The sequence below is a fragment of the Myotis yumanensis genome, unplaced genomic scaffold (genome assembly GCF_028538775.1).
Source record: "Myotis yumanensis isolate MYYU_CA2020_CCGP unplaced genomic scaffold, mMyoYum1.0.hap1 SCAF_14, whole genome shotgun sequence".
Classification (NCBI taxonomy): domain Eukaryota; kingdom Metazoa; phylum Chordata; class Mammalia; order Chiroptera; family Vespertilionidae; genus Myotis; species Myotis yumanensis.
In genome coordinates, this window is record NW_027223765.1 from 53,888,339 (window position 1) to 53,915,526 (window position 27,188).

General features: G+C 41.2%; 1 protein-coding gene and 1 pseudogene across 1 annotated transcript in view; one reads left to right on the plus strand and one right to left on the minus strand.

Moving 5' to 3' along the window:
• The window catches only part of TAFA1 (TAFA chemokine like family member 1), a 518,247-nt gene that overhangs the window by 471,593 nt on the left and 19,466 nt on the right, over positions 1–27,188 (plus strand). The gene's annotated exons all lie outside the window — the stretch shown is intronic.
• LOC138992573 (rho GTPase-activating protein 20-like) lies at positions 12,637–17,690 on the minus strand (annotated as a pseudogene).

Sequence of the window (27,188 nt, forward strand, 5' to 3'; positions counted from 1 at the left end):
ATTTTACAATGTTATTATAATATGAGTTAATGGCACCTACCGTAATAGTGTATAAAACATGATTGTGTATAATTGTATTTCTAAATACTTACATAACTCAACTTTCCAGAAATGGAAATGGATACTATTTGAAGCTTATATCTATTTAGAAAATATTTAATAAATACATATCATGATAGAAAAACAGTGGGCTAAACATCAGTTCTTTCCAGAGACTGATGGATGAACAAACTAGTCAGTGGGGAGTTAAATAAAGTAAGTGCAGTTTATAATCAGGTTAACATTTCACTGTGTAGCAAAGGGAGTGGAAATGGAAGTCAATAACGGAGGGTTTTCTATAGCAAGGAAGGCATCTACAAGCAAGTGATGTTGAAGCAAAGTTCCAGCAGGAGAAGAGCCAGCAGCCAGGGGAAGTGGGGATGCAGTCCCACAGAGAGAAAAGCCCGTCCCACGTCCCAGCGGCAGGGAAATCTTGGTCATTTCTAGGAAAAGAAACCCACATGGCTGGATCAGAGAGAGCAAGAAGAAAAATACTCCGAAAATCTTTAGGAAATTAGAAGGCAACTGATCAGGCAGGGCCTTTGCACATGCCAATTCTTTGCTGAGTCAGTAAAGTAGAAAGACTTTGCAGGGATAACATGACTTCATTTAATTGTTGAACCATCACTTTCACTGCTGTGCATTAATGAGTAATGATAACAATGACTGAGAAATATTTAAGACAATGTTCTGAACAATTTAAACATATTAACTTACTCAATCCTCCCAGTAACCCTACTATTAACTCCATTTTACAGATAATGATTATAATTATTCCTTTGTCTGCTAGAAAAATAAATTTGGGTCTTCTTGTGGTTTAGAATACACAGAAATAAGAACTGTCTTTAAACATAAAATAGTTCTAGTAGAATAGTTCTTAAGAGGGAATAGACATCCATTGGTACAGGGTTTCCTTTTGGGATCATGAAAATGTTAGTTAATGGTGATAATTGTACATTGTGAATGCACTAAAGTCCACTGATTTGTACATTTTAAAATGGCTAATATGGCCCAGCTGGTGTGGCTCAGTGGCTGAGCATCAACTAATGAACCAAGAGGTCACAGGTTCGATTCCCAGTCAGGGCACATGCCTGGATTTGGGGCTCAATCCCCAGGGGAGGGGGGGGCAGGCGGTCATACAGGAGGCAGCTGATCAATATTTCTATCTCGTCAATGTTTCTATCTCTCTATCCCTCTCCCTTTCTCTCTCTAAAATATCAATAAAAATATATTTTAAAAATAAAATAGCTAATATGGTATGTCTTAGTTATGTGAATATTACCATAACAATTTTTTAAAAATCATTCTTCATAAGGAGGCCTTTCTGGCAAAAAGTGAATGTGTGTCCATTTCCCCAGAAGGAAGCATCATTTTCTAATAATACATATTTTGGAAAGGAAGCCAGTGAATTGGCACTGATGGGTCTGTTTTTGTATTTGAACTAAATGTTCAATGCTGCTCAAATGATTAAGTAAATAGTTGTTGTTGATGATGGTGATGATGATGACATCATGTCAAAGAAAGCCATGATCATTATTATAGCACTAGAGGCACAGTGCATTAAATTCGTGCACTGAAGGGGGTGTCCCTCAGCCCAGCCTGCACCCTCTCCAATCTGGGACCCCTCGAGGGATGTCCGACTGCTGATTTAGACCCAACTGATGCCTAACTCCTCCCGTGCAGGCCTGATCACCCCAAACTGCCCTCCCCTGCAGGCCTGGTTGCCCCTAACTGCCCTCCCCTGCTGGCCTGATCACCCACAACTGCCCTCCCCTGCTGCCCATCTTGTGGCTGTGGGCACTGCCATCTTTGAGGGTGTGGCATTCAATTAGCATATTCCCTCCTTATTGGCTGTGGGTGCCACCATATTTGAGGGTGTGGCGGTCAATTAGCATATTCCCTCCTTATTGGCTGTGAGTGCTGCCATCTTTGTGATGGTGTGAGGGTCAATTAGCATATTCCCTCTTTATTAGATAAGATAATCATTATATAATCTGAATGAACTTGATAATTACAGAAAAAGTAATCTAATGGATAGCAAACTGAATTTTAGTTCATACATAATTGATTGCTGTCTTTTTTGAAGGGTTATATATGCATGTTTGTGGTATAGGGACAAGGAAAAGATTTTAGCCTTATTTATGTGCAACCAGGCAAACAGCAGAGGGTGAACCTTTGCAAGTGGAGTTCAACTATCCCTTTAGTCTCACAGACATTTTTTAAAAAATTTATTTATTTTTATTAAATGTATTGGGGTACACTGTTTAGTAAGATCATGTTGGTTTCAAGTGTACATTTCTGTATAAAATCTGTATAATGCACTGTGTGTCCACTACCCAAAGTCAAATCATCTTCTATCACCATTTATTAGGCCTTCTCCAACCCCTAAACCGCACCCCCCCTTCCCTCTGGTAACCACCACACTGTTGTCTGTGTCCACAAGTTTCAGTTTTATATCCCACATATGAGTGAAGTCCTGGGGTTCTTAGCTTTTTCTGCCTGACTTATTTCACTCAGCATGATATTCTCAAGGTCCATCCATGTTGTTGCAAATGGCAGTATTTAGTCTTTTCTTATGGTTGAGTAGTATTCCATTGTACCACATCTTCTTTATCCAATCATCATATCACAGAACACTTTTGTTGTCTCCATGTCTTGGTCACCATGAATAGTGCTGCAATGAACATAGGGATGCATAAATCTTTATGAAAATATTTTTGAGTTTTTAGAATAGATACTCAGGAGAGGCATTATTGCTGGGTTGTATGGTAAAATTGTTAAGTTTTAGAGGAATCACCAGACTGCTTTCCATAATGGTTCCAGTCTACATTCCCACCATTTGTGAATGAGGGTTCCCTTTTCTCCACAACTTCTCCAACACTTTTTATTAATTGTCTTGTTGGAAATAGCCATTTTAACAGGTGTGAGGTGGTATCTCACTATAATTTTGATTTGCATTTCCTTAATAGCTACTGAAGTTGAACAACTTTTCACATAACTGTTGATCATGTGTATGTCTTCTTGGCAGAGGTGTCTGTGCAGGTTCTCTGCCCATTTTTCAATTGGGTTGTTTGGTGTTGAATTTTATTAGTTATTTATATATTAAATTAAACCTTTGTTGGAGCTGTTGTTTGCAAATGTCATCTCCCATTCGGTTGGTTGCCTCTTTGTTTTGTTTCTTTTGCTGTGCAGAATAATTTTAGTTTCATTTAGTCCCATTCATTTAATTTTGCCTTTACTTCCTTTGGCATGGGCATCTATATAATAAAGAGCCAGGGTCGTAAAGACAGATTAAGGACTGAAGGCTCGACCAGACCGGAAGTCAGTGCTGGGTTGCTGTGGTGACCCAGCAGTGACTGGAGCTTTTGTGGGCACCCCAACCCAGCACTGACTGCTTAGGGGGCTGCAGATCAGACCCAGAGAGAAGCCTGCAGAGAGAGAGGCAGGGTCTGATCCTTAGCCTCTGTGGCAGCTGTTGATCAGAACTTGCCTCTCTTTCTCTCCCGGCCTGGCCAACAGCCCCACCTCCATTTCTCTCCAGGCCTCCACCGGGGCTGCTGATCAGCCCCGCCTTTCTGATCAGGCCCCATTGATAGGCCCAGAGACACTGACTGGCATAGAAACTGACCAATCAGAACCAAATCTGAGTCAACTATGAGGAGCCGATGGCTGCCTAGAAGGCAGAGCTTTTGACGCTGACTGGCGTAGAAACTGACCAATCAGAACTAAATTGGCCGGCAGAGGACGGCAGTTGGGGGCGAGATCAGACTGGCAGGGGAGGGCAGTTAGGGGCGATCAGGGAGGCAAAGGCAGTTGGGGGTGAGATCAGGCTGGCAGGGGAGAGCAGTTGGAGGCTCGATCAGGCCGGCAGGGAATGGTAGTTAGGAGTGATCAGGCAAGCAGGCAGAGAGGTTAGGGGTGATCAGGCAGGCAGGCAGGTGAGTAGTCGCAGATTGTGAGATCAGGCCTAAACTGGCAGTTGGACATCCCCTGAGGGGTCCCTGATTGGAGTGGGTGGAGGCTGGGCTGAGGGAACCCCCACCCTCCATGTACGAATTTCGTGCACTGGGCCTCTAGTCCTATATAATAAAAGCATAGTATGCAAATTGACCCTCAACTGGGAGGTCATCCAGGAGTCTGACCAGGGGGCGGGCCTGCTGGGGGAAGGAAGGGCGGCTCCACTGGCAGCCAGCAGCCACTGGTAGGACTAGGGACCCTACCATTGCGAAAAATTTCATGCACTGGGCCTCTAGTTTTTTAATAAGGATCTTTCCTGTGCAGCCATGAGTCCTTGCGGAGCTCACCACCTGAGCTGGAGGGAAGCAGCTTGCTCAGCCTTGGTTTTGAACTGGGGCAGGCTCCTGCACTGCCATCCTACCCAGAGCTACTCTAGGCATGAACTGTTCTCAGAGCAGCTGTCCTCATCAGCCTGCTGCAGCCCTGTGAGGGCATCCCTGCACTAGGGTGCATCCCTGACCAGGATTTTAATCGGATTCAAGCCTGGCAGACACACTGCTCCTGCAGCACCGGCCACTGGGACTGCCCACGGACTTAAGTTCACCTGCTCCACACAAAGCAGTCACAGACCCGCAGCTTTCCCTGTCGGCTCATTATATTTCAAGTGTTCTCCCATCTGATTCTAAAAAAAAAGAAGAAGAAGAAGAAGAGGAAATGCTCTACCAAATCAGAATTGTTGTTATCAATCTTTTCTTTACCCTTTTACCACAATTTACCATCCAACCCTTAACGTTTAAGCTAATAAGCTTTAAAATGTCCCCCATCTGATCAACAAAACTATCAATGGCCATTTAAAGTGAAAGTCTCTGCAAGGGTAGCAGGGGATAATGGTTTCAAACTTGTGCTACACCACAGGGGAGTACACAGTGCCTTCAAAGGATCAAAATGTGGCCAAGCAATAAAAATGACTCCTGCTAAGACTGAACTTACCTACTCCAAAACAAAGGTTACGCGAAAAGGCTGTCAGGTTATAAAATGTGCGGGTTGATGAAAAAAGTCAGAGCGAAAGGGCAGCAGCACTGCCTTCTGCCAAGCAGGCCACAAAGGCCAGAGTGTGCCCCTGAAATACGGCAGCGTTTCCTCTGCACATGTGCGAGAGCAGAGCCCAGCAGGAAGTGATCTACTCAAACAGCGAAGGGTTGGAGGATGCCGAGTGTACAAGATACCTGCAGAAACCAAACAGTTCAATCCTTTCAAGCATTTAGCCAAAATGTCTAGTGTCTAAAAGTGTTCAGCAAACACAAAACATTAGAAAGCACTGCCCAGAGGACAGTCATACATGACATAGGCTGTATGCGTCCAATGTCTTCTGCTTGTGTCTTTTAGCGGGTTCTCTCACACTTGTTAACGTTTGAGGATGGCTATAACCTTATGATCACCTTATTCAAAATCAACGGTCAGCTTTCAAATTCCTCTTCCTCGCCTTATATTCCTTTTCTATTTCTATTTGTGTAACAAATTACACAAATCTAGCAACTTAACAAACACTTGTAACTCGAAGTCTCTGTGTGTCAGGCATTCAGGCTGACTCAGCTGGGTCCTCTGCTCAGTATCTTACCAGGCTGCAATCGAAGAGCCAGCTGGGCTGTGTTCTCATCTGGAGTCTCGACGAGGGAAGAACCACTTTCAAACTATTCAGGCTGTTGGCGGGATTTAGTTCCTGGCAACTGTCTGGCAGAGGACCCTCGCCTCTTGCTGGATGCCAGATGAAAGCCACCTACAGGTCCTAGGAGCTGCCTGCAGTTCCTCTCCACGGGCTGTTCACAAAGCGGTGGCTTGCTTCTTTGAGACCAGCAGGAGACTCTCCCAGTCTACTGGAACGGAGTCTTATATAAAGAAACAATGTCATGTTTCTTTACATAAAGGGTTCTCCACCCCTTTTTCCATATCCTATTTCTTAAAACCAAGTCACAGTCCTGCTACACTCAAGCAGAGGGGGCTGAACAAGAACGTGAATCATTGGCAGTCACCATAGGGTGTGTCCCCACACACCACACATGTAGAAAACATGCTTTCTCAATTTATACTCCAGGGTAATTTCCAATATCTGAGAGCTGGTTTAAACCCTCTTTGGACATAATCGAAGCAATACTGAGTTCCACTGGTCTGTGTTTGGTTGCCGTCTGATTGGTTCCTGATTGGCTTACTAGTGCCCAAAAATTCAGGGTGAAATAACTGTCCTTACACTGAGAAAATGTTATATATTTTTGAAATATTTTCATGGAAGTTAATTTTCCAGGGTGCTCTTAGTACCTAACAGTGACCATTTCATTGAATTTGGCAGATGAAACATTCCTGAAAATATCCTTACTTTTGAAATGACAAATATACCCACTGATTTCATTTGAATCATTCCTAAAGGCAACCATACTGAAAATGAATTAGAAACATGTACTCCTATGGCCATAAATACTCTACATTGTTTTTCTGGACTGAAACGATATTTTCTATGGCTTCATGCGAAGACTAAGATACAGGAAGAATCTTGGACATTTGAAGTTCTAGGCCATGCACACCAAATCTAGAGCTCTCAGACTGCCATCCTGTCTTTTCATCCATGGAAGACACTGATAATCAGTCACAATATTCATTCTCCTCGGGGTGAGACCGAGCTTTGAAATCTTAAACTCTACATCCCAGACAGTGACTGGATTAGAAATTGAGTTAAAGCCTGTTGACTATCTTTTGTCTGGACTTACCCTACCGTCACTTTTCTAATTTACTTCATCATAGCACCAACTCTTGGTCCCAAAATTTCACGAAAAATGAGATAATCTGCTCAAAAGCAAATAGCAAACATAGGCTGATGGAGAACAATGATGAGATAGTGTAGGGAAGAGATCCTTGCTACTGGTGTTACTGACAGAAAGAGAAAGGTTTGTTGAAATAATATTTATATGGAAAAAAATGAGATCAGTAGTATTATTTGTAAATTATAATCTATGATTACCAGACAGTCACATCAGAGCAAACAAATTTGCTTAAAACTAGTAGCTAGAGCCTGGCCAGGTTGTTCAGATGTTTGGAGCATCATCCCATGCACCTAAAGGTTTAAGGTTTGATTCTCAGTCAGGGTACACACCTAGGATTCAATTCCTGGTCAGAGTGCTTATGGGAGGCAACCGATCAACGTTTTTCTCTCATATTGATGTTTCTCTCTCTCTCCCTCTCCCTTCCTCTCTTTCTTCCATCCACTCTCTCTAAAGTTAATAAATATATCCTCAGGTGAGGATAAAAACAAACAAACAAAAAACTAGTAGCTAGAATTTTTCAGCTCTTCTCCCTTTATCATACCCTTTAAACTTACCATTCAGCTGAGCTGCAGTATCCATAAGGAGAAACAGATGTTGTTAGACTAAATTATTTGGGGCTCACACAGTGTGGAAAGGTGACAGATTTATTGGGCTCTACCAAAGAGTAAAGGGAAGAAATAGAAACATTATTCCTTTTTGGCTATCAGGTAAATGTAAGTTAAAATGTGTTCCTTCATGTAAACCGGCTCATTACAGTTCTTAAGATTTTATACCTTTTGATTTCAATTTGTTCTTACTTATTCAGAAGAACAAGAGAAAGGTCAGGTATCTATTGTATTGATTTTCCACAATGTATATTAAGAATACTCAGATGTAAAAGCATCTCACCAGTTTGCCTCTGAAAGGAAGAAAACTCATTAGATCTTTTGCCATCATATTTCATTTGCTTTTCATAGTCAAGATTATATCCATTGCTATTTTTTAAATAAGCATATAATGTAAATATCTGTTCACATTATAGCAATAAATATGGAAATAATGCTCAGCCTGTTGAGATGATAAATTTAAACATGAAGTAAAAGTATGAAAACAAATGTGAAAATATTACTATTGCAAATGCAGTTACCATAAATATTATTAATATAATTATCTTCATAGATTTAATAGAGTTCTAATCATATATTTCTACTTGTAGACAAGTTGAAATAACTTATTTATTCTAAAGCTCAATTAGAAATACACTAGAAAAGGTAACCATTGTCCTTATATCTAAAGTTTAGATTCTAAACAATAAAACCTAAATTAATTGAATAGAGTCAATAGAGTGTGTGCTTGGTAAATAACAGGAGATTATTTTATGTTGTAAAATGATTCTGATGACTCTCTTCTCTAAATTTAAGAATGTTTGCATATATATATATTCCTTTAAATTTTAAAAGAATACAATTTATTAAATGCAAATAATATTTATCAAACTTACCATCTTTCAACCTTTTTCTGGTAGTTACCATAAATTAACTGAAATCACTTGTCTGCCTTTATTATTATCCATATAATTTACTTATTCAAATTCAAATCAAATATATCATTTTAGAATTACAGTAGATAATTTTAGTGTTAGTCAGTATTTAATTGAGCATTTGTTATAAAGCAGGAATAGTTCTAAGTAATATAAGTGATAGTGATGGTCATCATCATCATCAATAACATGCATATAGCATTTTATATGACAGGTCCTCTTCCCAATTCCTTCTGTATTAATTGTTTAATATATAATCATCATAACAACTCTGTGGTTATCCCCATGTGATGAGAGAGGACACCAAGGTTAAGAAGTTACATACTTAGTCAAAGCCTCATCAATCCTACATTTCACTTTACACATGACTCTCACCCACATCACAGCGCTGTTCAGAGCACAGCCATGGTGACCAGGCCTGTCCATTTGCTTACAAACTTCATTCTGCTTCTTTCATCATTTATTGCACTTAGATTTATCTTTCACAATATAGAACTGAGCACTTCCAAAAACTTACCTTTAAAAAACATCATTCACTACCATTTTAAAAGTAGATACTATTTTACCATCATGAAGAATAATGAGTAGCCAGCTTAAGGAAATGTCTTTTACAAAATTAAATACTAGTTCCATTAGCTCTTCACAATTTTCTTTACCCACTATCAGAAGTACAGTTTCACTCCCATGACCATCTTCCATATGGATTGACTGAAGACCATGCAGTGTCTCCTAAGGAGATGGCTCAGGACTCCCAGAGAGGCATCCAAGGAGCTCGGTGGAAGCTGCAAGGCTTTTCATGACCTACTCTAAGGAATTCTAGATGCCACTTCTGCTGCATTCTTTTGGTCAAAGTACTAGTGCCATCAGAGGCTCAGCATGAGGGAAGTGAGACTTTATTTCTCAAGGGGAGGAGTAGCTAACTTTTTGCAGCAAACTTTAATCTACCTGGAGACGGAGTGACCTGATTGGACAAGCCTCGTCATGTGCCATCTCTGTTTCAAGAGATGGGGTCAGCTCCATTTGAGGCATCTGACTAACATTGTGAGACCTCTAGTTCCCCAAAGGAAAATTAGGGTGTTATTGCCAGAAGACAAGGTAGCAGAGAGTTGCTAAGTATCACCAAACCTTTGATTCAAACATACATTTTAAAATAAAATATACATCAAAATTTGTGGCCTGTATTTGTATTCTAACTCTGCCAATCAGTAACTTGAGCTAATTACATAAATTTGAACATTACCTTTCTTATCTATAAAGTTTGGAGTAGCCCAGGGAGTTTCAAATGTTGAAACCAAGCATTGTTTACAAGCTACCCTGGCCATTTGTTTTCAAAATGCAATTCACATTATTCACTTTGATCAATAAAAGCAGATAGATACACTTTGGTCCCTGTTCATGTGAGAGAGTACCTCTGTGCATCTTTGCCATGATATACTATTTCCTATTTTATCTTCAAAATTCATTTCTCTTGGAATCCTAAGCACTCAAGGCCATCAGTCTTTTAAAGAATATTGGAGGTCACCCAAGCCATCTTCATAATGAAATTTAAGGCTGAAGTTAGCTTTCCTCTTTTATTGGTCATCACTGATAAAACTTGATTGCTTAATATATTTCCTGGACATTCAAGTACTGGAAGCTGTCTTCCCAATTCAGTAATTAAATGTGTCTTAAAATACCAGAAAGATGACTTCTCAGTCTGTGCTTTTTCATCATGGAGGCAGGGCTGAAACTGAGCTGTCCTTCAAGTAATGTTTGCCTTGCTTTATACATTGTATGATCTGAGTGTTAACTGGGGAACTTAGGCTACTTATGTTGTAGCTCATTCATATTTTACAATTTCACTTATTTATATATTCAATTAATATGTCTAGTTCTTTATCTCTTTAACTAATGTGTCTAGTTACAGAACCTAAGTAAAAGTGGCCTTAGATTGAAAGCAGCCAGGATATTGTCTGGCTTCTAAGGACATAACTAGTTTTCCCTCCTGCTCCTAGAAGAGATAGTAACAGAGAAGGAGAGGAAGAGAACGAGAGCAATTGAGATTATTCCATTGTGTTCTGTGTGTAGGAGTCACAGCACTGATGATAAATAAGATCATCTGAGGTGATTACAGACACAGCACTCAGTGACACCGAGTCCTGTAATCAAGAGGTCTGCAATAGGAGGAGTGATACAAATGCTGAGCAAGCCTCCTCCAGGCTACCTCTGATGGAGATGTAAACTGGAGGAAATGTCTGGTGAGGACAGGCTGCTTGCTTCTGCCAAAAGAGTTCATTCATGCCCAGAGTCTACCACATTGCACTTTCCAAACACAGCACCATGGCCCAGGAGGGGAAATTCATCCGATGGAGAAAGCATTATTTGAGATGAGAGAGAACCTGCTCTCATCAAAAGTGATCATTTCCAGTATCCTCATTGCATCTTTGATTGGCTACAGTGAGCATGTCCAACTCTGGCCTGCGGGCTGCATGCCTCGTTTATTTGGGCCATGTTAGCCTTTGAGTTTGACATACTTGGTACAGCAACTGCATTTACGTAAAGCCTAGTTAATGAAGGAGACTGAAAAATTCCACAATACCTAAAATACGCCAGCCTCACCTGCCCTCACTCACTCACAAACACACGTGCACTTTCGCTCCAGAATGCCAAATCAGTCATAGTTCCCAGAGTACAGCATTCCAGCGCACAGCTTGGGGCTGTGCACAGCTTTGCCTCCACTGAGATTACCCAAGTCTACTTTGCATCCTTCACCACTTATCTCAGACATCAACCTCTAATAAGCTCTGGAGGGAGTTGCTACTCTGATTCACAATTCTGCCCGTTACCAGCTGTGTGAGCATGAGCAAGCTATACAGCCTTTTTTAATTCCCTCCTCTCTAAAATGGGATAATAATAGTGCTCACATCCCAGGACCATCACAGGATTAAATTAGAGAATCAGTGCAATTCAAGGAGCACAGTGCCTGGCCCACAGTAAGAATTCCATAAATGTTTTATTTGATTATTAACTCTTGTTTGACAGTGTGGACTTCATACATGTCCATTATCAGTGCCATCAAAAACCAACTTTAAAAGTAAGCAGCAGCTTCTGCAAGTACAAAATTACACACTTATTACATAACATGTGGCATTAAAATTTGTCGAGATATATTATGCAAGTCAAAGCATTTTAGATAAAGTAGCAGTCTAATATATTATAGGTTAACAGAGTATAATAAAATGACATGTTCTTCACATCATACAATATAATACTTTACAGCAATATTAACAAACTATTCACATGAAGCATCGCAGGAGTATCAAAGGGAAACAGAGAGGGAAGTGGTTATTTAAGAACCTCGACATCTATGTTCTTCTATGCTTCAAACTGGGCGGTTGATTTTCTACTCATCAATATGAGAAAAAAAGGAAGGTTCAAGCTATTATTTTGTTAAGTAGAGAAGAAATTTCTTCCAGAAAGGACCTGCAGGCTGGAGAGCTTCATTCACAGCTCGTGGTCAGACCGCAGCATTGCCCTGAGGGTGGGGAAATCGCTGCTGCCTTTACACACCACACAAGATGCACACAGACACTCAGGAGCCCAACTACAGGAGTGGTAGGACACAAGTTGGCATCTACTTCACATCTGTGACTGAGACGGCCAGCGCCATGAAGGAGTTCTAAAAGCTAATTATAATGCTTAGCACAAACAGGGCCATGTACCCTAGAGGTAGGTATACCGGTAGCTAATACTGAAAAAACTGTTCATATCTTACCGAAAACATTACTTTTTCCCCCTATAACTGAAAAATGCAACATTGGGACAAGATGGAAAGACAACATGAGAGTTTCCCCGGGGCTCAGAAAAATAATTCAGAATAAGCCAGCTTGTGGGAGAAAGGTCCATCTGATGGTGGACTAAAGAGACCCAAAGGAAATCTAAGCAACTTCTTACACGTTAAAATGAAGGAAGATGCACATCCATTCCTGACTCTTCCCCTTCGTTCTGGCTGGCAGGGTGTACACCAGATGTACCAGTGTAACCTCTGAGGGTGAGAGAGGAGAAAGGTCCATGGACATGAAATAAAGTATCTGTAAGTTATGAATCATTTAGAATGAATGTATGTAAAAACTTCTGGGGGTGAGGAAATCCAAAGTCCAGTGACAGAGGAGGACCCGACAGCCAAGATGTGTTCTCTCTTTGCTGGTAAGGCTACAATCACACAACAGGGACCGCCCCATTCCTCCCAAACACGTAGGTGGGTGGTGCCATTTTTTCATCTAAACTTTTTTGCCAAATAGTCTCAATAAACAGAATCATTTTGTTGTTCTAAATATTAGCAATGATTATCTTCATGCTCCCTATCCCAGGTATTTTATACAAAAAAATCATAATAATTTTTGTCTTGATGCCATTAGTATCCCAGGGTCTGTTCTTGGAGAAATAAGATTCTTGTGGTGAAATGTCTCTGCTTGAATGTTTGTCCCCAACATCATTGACTACTGTAGGCCCTGAGACTGAGCTGGACATATCATCCAGAGCAAAGAGCTGGGTGAGGATCTCTCACAAGGCAGGTTACTGGGAAAGCACTGCCCACTATTCTCGCCTTCCTCATGTGATTTCATAGAAAACTCGCATCTGTCTTCCACAACTGCTATGTTTCTCTGAGCCTTGGCTAGGATAAGAGCTATACTGCTGGGCTGTCTGCACAGCCCAAGTCCTTCTGTTGCCCAAGTCCTCCTGTTTCTCTTGCAGTGAGTTGGCTTCTGGGACAACAGATCATGGGGAGGTTGCTCCACGAGTACTTTTGAGAAGCTATTTTCTCTTCCTCTGATCTGGATGCCCGTGCTTTCTTTTTGAGGGACCAGTTTTTCAAACTGGCTAAACCATTTCTCAACCATGTGCTGGCTTGAAGAGTAGCAGAATGCATTGGTGAGTGACTCTCTATGGTGTCATTTTTTGTATAAGCCAGGTGGCTGCTGGCCTGCACAGCGGAGGCAACAGGCATTCCAGAAATGAGACTGGAGCTGCAAAAGTCAGAAGAAAGCTCGTCCTGCACACTTTGAGCCTGAAAAGTGCAATCAAGGTCTTAAAAATGGTGATGGAGTAAGTGGAAGCCACACTGACACTCTCCCAGGACCAAACTGGAAATACAACTAAAATACAGAAAAACCACCCTGAAAAATCAACTGGAGATCAGCTGGAGAGTAACCAAGGATGGAAAGTGGTGACCGCATAGAGACTGGTAGGATGAATGAAGACATGAAAGGGTTGGCCAGGCTCCCACAGACAGCAGCTGAAGGTCCGGAGGGGTATCTCAGCTGTGGAGGAGATTGCCACTGAGAACTCTGGGATTGAAACCCCAAGTTGAGTTCCCAGCCCAGAGAATTAGAACTGAGAAAGATACCCACAGAACATTTGACTAGGAGAAGCAACAGGGGTGCTGTCTGCCAGCAAGAGATGTCTGGAAATGCAGGCACCCAGTTAAAGGGCCAATGCATAAACTTCATGTGCAGCCACTCACCTTAGGCTCTGGGAGGAAAGGGGGAGAGTGAACTGGAGCTGTGTGAGGAGAGGCCAGGGTTGGGGGTTCTGGGCTTGGAGCTTGGAGGGCAGCCATCGGTTTTCTGTGCTGAGTCCTTCCCTCACGCCGGGCAGGACATCTTTCTCCTGCTGACTCTTGCTACCCAAGTGATTTTTGTCTGGGGGTTCATTCTGCCTCAGATGGTCCTTATCTTTTGGGGGGATAATTGCATCACAGCTGGACTTGCATGGCTTTATCTTGTAAAACTGCCTGAAAAGGAAAGCATTGAGTTGGTGTTGGGCTCGGGGTTTTTGGAGCATCTTCTGCAGCTGTGGTCAGGGAGCTGGGTGTGGTGGTGTCAGGTGGCCCGAGTGCTCCTGCAGGTGGCCTCCAGTGCAGGGCTGGGACAGTAGCTGCCGGGGTTCCAGAGGCCGTTCCATTTGAATGTCTGCACGTTCAGAAAGGCCCAAGTCAAAGTCGCTCAGGGTGAAGACCACCCACTCAGGCTGGTCAGGGTCATGGTCACAGAGGGCGAAGAGGGAGTCCATGCTTCTGCTTCCCTGACCGAGGCTCTTCACCACGTCCCTGCCGGAACGTCACCGCCCGCACTCAGCTCAGGTTCCAAGCTGGGGGAGAGAAGTCAGTCACCCCCAAGCAAGAGATCCTGGAGGCATTCTCGCTAGCACACGTCTCCTAAAGCTCTCCAAGGAGGGAAGCGGTCTCTTCTCCAAGTTCTCGGCAGCAGTTTTCAATTGGAAATTGAATAAGCAGAGTGACCTTTTGTGGTTCTGGGCTGGAGGAATAGAGGCCACAGAATGCTTGGTGCAATGCACAGCGCTAAGGTAAATGCCGTCATCTGACTGGGTGAGGGGTGCTGCTCAAGGCTGTGAACTGCCCCAGAAAGGCCCTCGGAAGCTCGTCTAGCAGCCCCTGAATTGCATTTGTTTTCTCTTCATCATTTCTCTGACCCATTGCACAGACCCAGTGATGACAGATCTGATGACCACACACTTCCAGGAGTATTTCCTACAACAGCCTTTCAAACAGATGCTATCACAATACGGAGTCACAGTCCAGGTCATTCAACTCTGGGATTCAGTTTCCCCTTCAGCTCCCTGAGAGATTTCACACCGGCTGGCTGTCTGAAGACGCCCTTTGTGAGGGTCCTTTCTGATTAAGAAAAGAAAGTGTACCTGAGATAGGTTTGGGCAGCTGGTCACTCGCACAGTTTCTTGGCAAAGACACTCCACGGAGCTGTCCTGGCACAGGAGAGGTTGGTGACATGGGCAAGTTACCCAGGCGAGTGCTAGAACTCACCAACAGGCCCGCTTTATGACAGACCTTCTCCTGGCCTGAATCGCTCAGCTGCAGGGCTACCTCCGGGCAGCTGGGCTGCGGGGTGAACTGGCACTGCATCTGCAGGGGCAGATATTTCGAGAGGAAGGGCTGCAGAGGGTGGAAGGATTGACGAAGTCTGAGGATGCCTATGGCAGGAGTGCAGTGTCTGGAAGGCGGCTATTTTAATTCTGTAGGGACACTCATGCCCAATAAGTGGACACGGTGTCCCTTTGCCAGAATGAACCCCTAACTGGTCGCCTCTCTCAAAGCCAGTAATCCTGGCATTGGTAGTGACGTGTGGATAACTTCATCCACTGTGTCCCAATTTCCTCCCGTCACAGTCCTAGAATAGGCACAGTTCCCGTGTCTGTGGTGAAGACTTCCAGGGGAATGTTCTTTGGGTAGACAGTGCGTCTCTGGAGGAGGGAGAGTCACTGTCCTTCTGCTCTGGGAACTGAAAGTGACCACAAAGTTCTCCGCGGGCCAGCGCAGCACAAATGACCTCGTGGCATCTGTATTGCCATCTCCCACTCCGTCCACACAGCTAGCTGTCCACGCATCACTTCATTTAATTTTATTTTTTATCCTAAAGTTGTTATATTTGATTTTGGCCACAACAAACAGAGCATTGACCCAGGAGGAGACGCGCTCCGCCTCTGCCGGCCTCTCTGAGCTGCCGCTGGCGCAGAGATGAGAGAAGCAGGGGCCACGGCAGCAGGCGCCTCTCCAGGCCCGAGGCCTTTCCTAGAGCCTTCTCCAGGGTGAGGGACGGAGTAAGGCAGGAAGTTCAAGAATTAGAACTAACACAGGGCCTGAGCCTCCAGCGTTCAATCCCTGCTGTGATCAGTTGGCGCGCCCCTCAGAGACGAGCAAGGAGGGCGCAGGGAAGTGGCGGTGGTGTTGTGGATCCTGGGAGGGTGGGGGAAGGGGGCTCAATGTCTTCTTTTTCTTGGTGCCCAGGCCTCCCTGGTGTAGACACACCTGTCAGGGAGGAGGATGGTCCCAGCTGCCCGCCTAGAGTCTCCTGCTTTGTGGGCAGATGTTCAGGATCTCTTGGCTATAGCCATCTCCACAAGTTCCCAGGTCCCAGCCATTAATTCCACAGGGCCCGCTCTTCAATGTGAGGCAGAGGACAGGGACCCTGCCCGGCCAGCTCAGCAATGCAGGCAGGCGGGAATATGAATGTTATGATTTCAAAGCGTTAACCACTGCACTGACCACATTGATTACAAGTAAATTATAATCACTTCTATTAGCCTAGGAGCTCCTTAGAACATGGACTGAAATTTATTCAGTTGGTCCTTTGCCCCAGCACAGTACCAGGAGTGCAATACAGTTTTGTTTAGTTGAATTATATCTGGATGAGGTCAGCTGATGCTTACTTGTATAATAGCAATAAAAGTTAAGGTTTTTGTACTGGGCATTGGTCTTGGGCTTTATGTGTGTTAATCCCTCCAATTGTACAATCCTTTAAGTGAGGTCCTAGTATTATTACCATCTTAGAGATTAGAAAACAGGTAGAAAGACATTAATCCTTTTTCTAAGACCAAACAGTATCTGACTATGGATTTGAAGCAAGGGAATCTGACTCCAGAGAGTTCCCTCTTAACCTCACTGTAATGATTCACTGCTCAAGATACTCATTAACAGGTATATGTGTGGGTGAGTATATATAATAGATTGTTGTCAATTTATTTCAAATAAGCTTTTAAATAAAGCTCACAGTACCTCTATTTTCTTCAAAACCATGTATACATCATGTTAATCTGGGTTCTTGACAGTTGTCAGTTACAGAGGCACCACTCAAACTAATTTAAGCAAAACAGAAGATGTAGCTGGCTCTTATCAAAAGTCCCAATGTCAAGTTAGCTGCAAATACACTTGGACACAGGCTATGGGAGAAAGCTCAAGACTTGGTCTCTTGGTCACCATCTTCTGACTGTGATTTTGTGTATGTTGTCCCTATTCTCAAGCAGGACCACCCTATGTGGGAGACCTGGACACTCCAAATTTGACTAACCAGTTTAGCATTCTCATGGGAGAGCTTCCTTTTCTCAAAGGAGCCAATCAAATTCTTAGAATTAACACATTTGCTAGTTTTATTCACATCTGAACCAATCACTGAGGCAAAGAAGGGGAGAGGCAAGGAGGTTGGAACTAGGTCACAGGACCGTATAAATTGAGAAGGTGAGAAAACGTTGCTTCCCTAAAGGTCAACCCAAGTATTACTATCAGGGGGGCGGGGAAGTAGAATTGTTGCTTGGGAGGCCAAATAACAGATGAGAACAACACTGGTTTCAGTTTAATTTTTGTCTATAAAGCCTGCTTCTTGGATCTTTACATGACAACAAGCTTAGCAATAGATACTAATATAAGACTAAAAAAATGTTTAAATATCAATTATTCTAGTCCCAAATAATGAGTTGATACATGTGTGTATATGTTTCATAAAATGGGGCTTTTTGCTCTAAAATACAATTTAGGAAGGGTCTCTTTAAAAAGTGACTTACAGCTGCCTCATCGTTCGGCACCAACTACTTTGCAGAGCATCATGCATTTCAGAAATGAGCTGAGATTAGGATATGTGTTCCAACGACTTGCATACTCTATATGATTTACCTTTTGCATAAAGGGGACATGACTCAGGAAAAGGTGCATACTCAAATTCATAGTTAAAAGAAAGTAATTCTGATATATTTTGTTTTGTAGAAAGGGAGTTTTATGACCCAACAAAGTAGTATGGCTTTATGCAGAATTTCATATTAAGTCATATTGCATTGGTGATTTTTTTTTGAGAAAAGTTGTCATCTGGAAAGTGAACTGAAATGGTTTTGGAACTCGGCACTTGGCCTAGAGTCAACTTAAAAACTCAGAACAGAAAAAAAAATGTTTCTTAGACCTGTCTTCTTCCTAAATATTACCAACTCAAAAATATTTTAAGATTTTCCCCATGTCTCATACTCAGGAAGAGAGAGATTTTTGGCTTCCAGATGTAGGACAGAAAATAATATTAAATAAACAATAAATAAATAAGTAGTAAAAGCTTTTAGTTTAGTTGCTATATATTCCTTTTTGTTTTGATGGATGATTTTTAGTCCTCTCCAAATTTCTTTCTTGTGCTACAGCAAGCCTCAGATGACACTTCACCATGAGAGAGATTTCTACATGTTCTCCTCCTCTGACCCAATAGCACCAGATCTAAATGAATCTCAATAGTTTTGTAAAATTGAATTCAGCTTCTCTAGACCATAACAGTTGGTGTCACTCCATTGTGAGCATATCTGGATTGTAATTAAGGAACTCAACATTACCTCTGGCACTGAAGTGCTCCGGGAGATGCCTAACTCACATGCAGCTGTGCCAGTTCTGTTCCTCTGCATCTGGTGTGTTGTAAAGGATAGTGTGAGTGTGCATGCAAAGCAGAGAGACACAGAAGGAGAGCAGGAAGCCACTCTCAGGATGGTCTACAGGCCATAGGCGATCTGAATTTTTAATTTGAATGCAAAACATAACCAAAAAACATTCTTTGGTCATAGTGAATATTTACAGAAGTGGATAGAAATGGCCGTGATCTGGCCTTGGGGCAGTCATGTATCTGAATCCATTCATCTATTCAGTTAGTCCACAAATACATGTATTGAGCACCCCTGGTCTTATTTAGGTGGAAAGTTAGGCAAGCATCCTTCGGCTGCAGTACCTTGATTACTAGTAATTATTTTTTCTTGGATATAAGAAGTCTGGAGGTATTAGCTATTGACATTGGTTCAATGACATAAGTGCCAGCATTTCAGCAATTTTCCTGAACTTTCCTTTATGATAGTCACTGAAAGTGCAGCTGTCATTTAAGTATTTGAGACAGGAAGTGGGAGGATTGATGATTGAGGAACAGGCCAACATTGACTTTGGGGAGCTGGAGCCTCGGATGGCCCCAGTTACAGGTCTGATGATTGGCAGGTTATTAGTGCAGGAGAGCCTCAGATGGGATGGCTACTCCGTGCTCCATGCGACCTCCCATGGCAGCCAGTCCAGGATTCCAAAGAGCAACAAGCCCCCAGCACGTGTTTGCTAATGTCTAATTGGCCAGACAAACCACATGGCCAAACCTAGATAAAAGAGGGGGGAAATAGAGTTCACTTCTTGATGGGGGAAAGACAAAGTCACTGTACAAGGGGGTGGATATAGAGAGAGGAAGAATTTGTGGCCATTTATAGCCAAAAATGGGAAATTAGTATTACTGACATAAATAGAAGGTAAATACTAAAAATAAAAGTGAATCAGCATAACTAAGTCACTATTGCTATTGCAGGAAGTTTTTCAAACCATCACCACAACTACAGCTCTCCTCACCTGTTCAGAGATCCTCAGCTCTCAGATTGAGAAGTACTGGCCAGTGTTGCTCATAGGTTGAGCATCGAGCTATGAACCAGGAGGTCACTGTTCAATTCTTGGTTGGGGCACATGCTCAGGTTTCCGGCTCAATCCCCAGTGTGGGGCATACGGGGGACAGCCAATGGGTGACTCTCTCTTATCATTGATGTTTCTGTCTGTTTCTCCTCTCCATTCTTCTCTGAAATAAAAAATATATAATTTTCTTTAAAGAGAAGTATTGTTGAGGCAGAAAAGTAGAGGATGTGTAGCTCAAGGCAGTAGTACTAGAATTCTGAACTTTCTGCAAATGGATACATCTGAATCATTGCTGTGTTTATCTTCCTTGTCTCATTCGGTTCTCTAGCTCTCCAGATACCATTATTGACATGAACAACATAACTTTTGAAATGCCACTATTATGAGTTTTCTTTTCCCAGCTATGTTGGCAGGTTTTCTTTTCTTTCTATATTTTAATTACAGTTGACATTTTATAGTAACTTCAGGTTTACAGCATAGTGGTTAGACATTTGCATAATTTACAAAGTGATTCCCCCCAATATGTCTAGTAGCCACCTGGCACCATACATAGTTATTACAATATTATTGACTGTATTTTCTATGCTGTACTTTATATCCTCATTACTATTTTGTCACTGCCAATTTTTACTTTTTTTTTGTAATCCTCATCTGAGGATATGTTTTTACTGATTTCTTTAAAGAGAGAGGAAGGGAGAGGTAGAAAGAGAAAGAAACATCAATATGAGAGAGAAACATCTATCAGTTACCTCCTGTACACATCCCAACCGGCGATTGAACCTGCAACCTGGATATGTGCCCTGACCCAGAATCAAACCCATGAACTTTCGGTTAAGGTACAATGCTCCAACCAACTGAACCACACTGGCCAGGGCCCAATTTTTAGTTCTTATCCCTTCATCTTTTCCACTCAGTCCCAACTTCTAACCTGGCATCCATCAACCTGTTCCTTGCATCTATTTCTGTTTTGTTGGTTCATTTCATTCTTTATATTACACATATAAGTGAAATATTTAAAAAAAGGACCTTACATTATTTCTCATTTATTTATCTACTTTGAAATGCATATGTAAAAGCCCTGGCATGCTTTTATGTAGCTCATACTGCCTGTAGTAAGTGGTGCTAAACATAGAGAGATAGTCTATCAATATTTTCTGATAAGCAAAGCTAAACTCTTCTAAACTACCTAGACAATTCCACAAAAATAACCATGCTAGTTGTGTTCCATTGTGTGAGGGAAAATAAAGAAAGCAGTAAATTGTGAGTCATTTTCTATTTCTCATTTTCTATTTCTCTGATCATTGGTAGGTGAAGGCATATTCCAAGGAGCTGTTGGGAAGTTCTTGTGAAATTACAAAAATAACAAATTATGAAGTTATCTTGCCATTTCAAACATGTACACAAATAAATTAGATCCAAGCATGCTCTATGATCAAGGTTTACACATTTCATCCTCACAAGATAGTCAGGTTGTTTTCTGAAGTTCAATTATTATAATAAACCTGAAGGCATCAAAGTCTCCCCAGAGACGGCATGAGTACAATGGCTTTAGAGCTGGCTGTTCTCTTATTTTATCAAACACCTGTGAGAGAGGCAGACAGAGCACTGAGAGTCATAAGCTTTCACCCAGGCCTCACATCTCCTACGATGCCCATGTTCTCAGTTGTAACTCAGTCAACCACCCAAGATATCCTAATAAAATAAGAGAAACAATTCCCTGGGATATGGCTTCTAAGGCAGTAGGTGAGCTCAGGGTTAGAGATAGTTCTCTCACACTTGCTAACAGTTTTTATAGATCTGAAGAGGCTTAAGAGGTTTCACAGGCCCTGTTCTTTCTCCCTGGTCTAAAGTCTCCATCAGTGCCAAGAGCATTTCATGGGGAGCCTGAACTTTTCTTTAATCCATTTAGAAAATGAGTCACAATTTATCGAATAAAGTAGAGAAAATTGATACTTCTTCATTAGGCTGAAAAAGTCCTTTTCACAGCTGGCATCTGAAATGCATTTTCTATTTAAATTTTATTAATGTTAATCTTCTCTAGCAGAAGTGAGATTAAAATGAAAGACCGCACAATCAATGTACAACTTTCCCATTGCTGCTAGGACTGTGTAAGCACCAGTTTCACAAAGGAACCTGATGCCAAGAGTTTTCTGGGAGTAATTTAATTTGGGATCAGTTGCAAAGTGAGATCAACAAAAAGTGATATTTCAACATATCAATAACTATAAAAGTTATTAATTTATATATGAAAAGAAGGAAGGGTACTTACCTGACATCTGATTATAGTAAATCTCTAGCAATTATAGCAAAAATTATATTATAGAGTCTAATGATCTTAGAAAGTACTTTTTTCAAAATGGGGAAATACTTGAATATAAATATACTAGAGGCCCATTGCACAAAGAGATTCATGCAATAGGCCTTGCCTTCCCCTGGCTGCCGGCACTGGTTTTCCTCCGGCATCCGGGACCCAGGGCTTTGCTCGGGCCGGAGCCCTCAGTCTTTGCTCTGCCGCTTCGTGCCTACATATGCAAATTAACCACCATCTTTGTTGTGTTAATTTGCATACTCTCCTGATTGGCTGGTTAGTGTAGCGGAGGGACAGTCAATTTACATGTTTGTCTATTATTAGGTAAGATGCCGCTAAAGTTGTAAGAACACAGAGAGCTTAGCACCAAAACATATACAGAGGTTCATGGTGCTCAAACCTTCCTTGTAAATATCATTTTTTAAATCTGATCTTCCCTTTGATTTAAAATGCAAAAGCCATTTGGGAGCTCTTCTTTACACCCACAATCAGGTTACTGGCTCCCCATTTTGTTACCATGGATGTGACTGCATCAAATAGAAGTGACAGCCAAAGGAAAGATCCAAAAATGGCAGCACAGTAAGTGGAAGTTACACTGACATTCTCCCAGGACCAAACTGGAAATACAACTAAAACACAGAAGAACCACCTGGAAAAATCAACTTAGGACTAGCTGGTGAGAACCTGGACAACCAAGGACAGAAAGTGGAGACCCCATAGAGACTGCTAGGAAGTGTGGAGGTGCAAAAGGGCTGTCCAGGCTCCCACAGACAGCAGCTTAAGTCCAGGGGGAATATCTCAGCTGTGGGGTTTCCCACTGAGAACTCTGGAGTCTAAACTCCAAGCTGGGCTCCCCAGCGCAGAGCACCAGAACTGAGAGTGTTGCCACCTAACAGTTGGCTGTGAAAAGCAGCAGGGTTGCTGTCTGCCAGCAAGAGATGTCTGGGAATGCAGGAACCCTCTTAATGGGCCAATGCACACAATTCCATGTGCATCCTCTCACCTTTGGCTCCAACAGAGGGAGGGCAGAGTAAACTGGAGCTGGGTGAGAAGAATCCAGAGTTGGGGGTTTTAGGGTTGGAGCTCAGAGGGCAGCCACCCTAGTTTCCTGTGCTGAGTTATTCCCTCACTCTGCAGAAGTTATTCCCTCATCTATCCATGGAGGACCTTTGCTATCCACGTCATTTTTGCTTGGGGAAAAGGCAGTTGACATATCCTATTAGAAGACCTCTAGCCTCATCCTGTGATCTGTAGCCTGAGGCAAATCAAGGCTGATAACAATCAGACTACAGGCATAGAGGTATCTCTGGAGGCTTTGAGTCTTTGTCTGATCTCCTTCTGGGCCCTTGGCTAGGAAAACCAGACCCTGGTGCACATCTTGGTCCTTTCCAAAGAGACCCAAACCCAGCAGAGGGAGCCATAAGCTATGGATTGTTGATAGCTCTGACCGGTACTCAGAACCAGTCAGAAACAGCATCTGACATTGTCCTGCACTAGAGATAGAGAGTCAGAGCAGATCTACCTGTTACATAGACACAAACCAAAACAGGCAGCCAAAATGGGGAGAGAAAAAAACAAGCCCAAAATGAAAGAACAAGAAAATTCTCCAGAAGAAGAGGTAAATGAAATGGAGATAAGAAATTTATCAAATACAGACTTCAGAATAATGATGACAAAGATGCTCAACAGCATGAGTAAAGATAGAGTAACAATGAAAAATGACATAGCACTAATAACACAATGGAAGGAACATTCAGCAGATTAAGGTATGCTGAGGATGGAAACAGTGAATTAGAAGATGGGGTGGGAAAAATCACTCAATCAGAGAACCAACAAGAAAATAAAAACAATAAAAAAAAAACAGGAAGACAACTTAAGGGAGCTACAGGATAGCAGGGAATGTAATAATATTTGCATAATAGGAGTACCAGAAGGAGAAGAAAGTGAGCAAGGGATAAAGAACGTGTTTAAAGAAATAATGGCAGAAAACTTTCCTAACCTAGTGAAGGAAAAAGTCAGACAAGTTCAGGAAGCACAGAGAGTCCCAAGCAAGAAGAACCCAAACAGGCCCACACCCAGACACATCATAATTAAAATGCCAAAAATTAAAGACAATGAGAGATTCTTAAAGGCAGCCAGAGAAAAGCAAATTGTTTCCTATAAATGAGCTCCCATAAGACAGCCAGCTGATTTCTCATCAGAAGCTCTATAGACCAAAAGGGAATGGCATGAAATATTCAAGGTAATGAAAAGCAAGGATCTGAAGCCAAGATTACTATATCCAGCAAGGCTTTCATTCAAAATAAAAAGGCTAAAGGAGTATATCAGCACCAAACCAGAACTGCAAGAAATGTTAATGGGACTGCATAATGAGAAGAAGAAATAGAAAGAGAGAGAGAAACAGAGGCATACAGAATTAAAATGGTAATAAGTACCTATCAATAATAACCTTAAATGTAAATGGACTAAATGCTCCAATCAAAAGACATCTGGTAGCTGGATGGATACAAAAACATGACCAAATTATATGCTATCTACAAGAGACCCACCTCAGAACAAAAGACTTACAAAAGATGAGAGTGAAGGGATGGAAAAATATTTTCCATGCAAATGGAAACAAAACAAAACAAAAAAAGCTGGGGTAATAATACTCATATCTGGTAAAATTGACTTCAAAATGAAGGCCCTCACAAGAGACAACAAAGGTCACTACATAATACTAAATGGATCAATCCAACAAGAAGATATAATCCTGGTGAACATATATGCACCCATTATAAGAGCACCTAAATATATAAAAAAGACTTCTAGAGGACTTTAAGGGAGATATCAACAGCAATACAGTCATAGTAGGGGACTTTAATTCCTCCAATGAATTCATTGGATAGATCTTCCAGACAAAAACTTAACAAGGAAACAGTGACTCTAGATGACACTCTGGATCAAATCATTTTAATTGACATTTATAGAACATTTAACCCCAACGATCCAGAATATACATTCTTTTCAAGTGCACATGGGTCATTCTCAATGATAGAGCACATGCTAGGATACAAAACAAGTCTCTACACATTCAAGAAAATTGAAATCATATTAAGCATCTTCTCAGATCACAATGAAATGAAATTAGACATCAACTACAGTAAAAAATATTCAAAAACATGGAGGCTAAATAGCATGTTATTAAACAATGAATGGGCTACCATTAATATAAAAAAATAAAAAACTTCCTGGAAACAAATGAAAATGAACATACAACTACCCCAATTTTATGGGACACAGTGAAAGCAGTTCTGAGAAGGAAATTCTTAGCACTACAGGCCTACCTCAAAAAATAAGAAAAATTAATAATAAACTATGTAATTCCACAACTTAAAGAATTAAAAAGAGAATAACAATAAAAGCACAGAGTAAGTAGAAGAAAGGGAATAATAAAGATTAGAGCAGAAATAAATGACATAGAGGCTAAAAAACAATACAAAAAATCAATGAAACCAAGAGTTTCTTCTTTGAAAAAATAAAAATATTGGTAAACCATTAGACATTCTCAACAAGAAACAAAAAGAGAAGACCCAAATAAATAAAATCATAAATGAAAGTAGAGAAGTAACAACTAACACCATAGAAATACAAAGGATTTTAAGAAAATACTATGATCAACTCTGTGCCAATAAATTGGACAACCTGGGAGAAATGGACAAATTCCTTGAAAAATCAAATCTCCCAAAACTGAATCAGGAAGAATCAGATAACCTGAATAGGCCAATAACAACTTATGAAATAGAAACTTAATTTAAAAAAAAAAAAACATCCCAGAGCATTATGCTAAGCAAAATAAGCCAGTCGGAGAAAGATAAATGTCACATGATCTCACTAATTTCTGGAATATAATGAACAACATAAACTGATGAACAAAAATAGAACCAGAGTCATAGAAGCATCAAACAGATTGTCCAACTATGAGGGAAGGCAGGGGGTGAGGGGATAAGAGATCAACCAAAGGATTTGTATGCATGCATATGAGAATAACCAATAGACACAGACCTGGTGGAGGAGGGGTGAGGGCAGGTGCTGTGGGGTAGAGGTGGCTGGGGAGAGGTCAATGCGGGGGAAGGAGACTTATGTAATTCTTTAAGCAATAAAGGATTTAAATTTTAAAAAATATATACTATCAGGACAAAAAAAAAGAAAAACTCCCAGCAAACAAAAGCCCTGGTCCAAGTGGCTTCACGGGGAGTTTTACCAAACCTTCAAAGAACAACTAACACCTATTCTCCTCAAACTATTCCAAAAAATCCAAGAGGAAGGAATACTTCCAAGCTCTTTTTGTGAGACTAGCATTGTCCTAATTTCAAAACCAGATAAAGACACTACAAATAAAGAGAATTACAGGCCAATATCCCTGATGAACACAGATGCTAAAATCCTCCACAAAATATTAGCAAATCAGATCCAACAATATATTAAAAAGATCATGACCAAGTAGTATTTATTCCAGGGATGCAAGGCTGGTCCAATATTCACAAATCAATAAACGTGATATATCATATAAACAAATTGAAAGACAAAAATCACATGACCATATCAATAGATGCAGAAAAAGCATTCGACAAAATCCAACACACATTTTTGATAATAACTCTCAGCAAAGGGGGTATAGCAGGATCCTGGCTCCATATATGACAAACTTACAGCCAACATCATACTCAATGGGCAAAAATTAAAACCAATCCTACCAAGAACAGGAATAAGACAGGGATGTCTGCTTTCACCACTCTTATTCAACATATTATTGGAAGTCCTATCCCTCAAACAAGAATTAGAAATGAAAGGCATTAAAATTGGAAAGAAGGAAGTAAACTCTCATTATTTGCAATGGCATGATATTGCACATAGAAAACCCAAAAAAACTATTAGATTTAATAAAGAAATTTGGTAATGTAGCAAGATACAAAATTAACACCCAGAAATTGATGGGTTTTTAATACACCAATTATGAATTTTCAGAAAGAGAAACTAAACAAAAAATCCCATTTACCATTGCAACAAAAAGGTAAGATACTTAGGAATAAACTTAACCAAGGAGTTAAAAGACTTGTACTCAGAAAACTACAGGATTTTGAAAAAAGAAATAGAGGAAGATATACTAGTAAGCAAGTCAAAGAATCTATAATAATAAAAGCATAATATGCTAATTAGACCAGATAGCTGAAGGAATTTCCGGATGTCCTTCCGGACAACCTTCCAGATGAAGCTGAGGCTGCCGCAGCTGTGAGGGCCGAGCCCCTTGCATGAATTTCATGCATC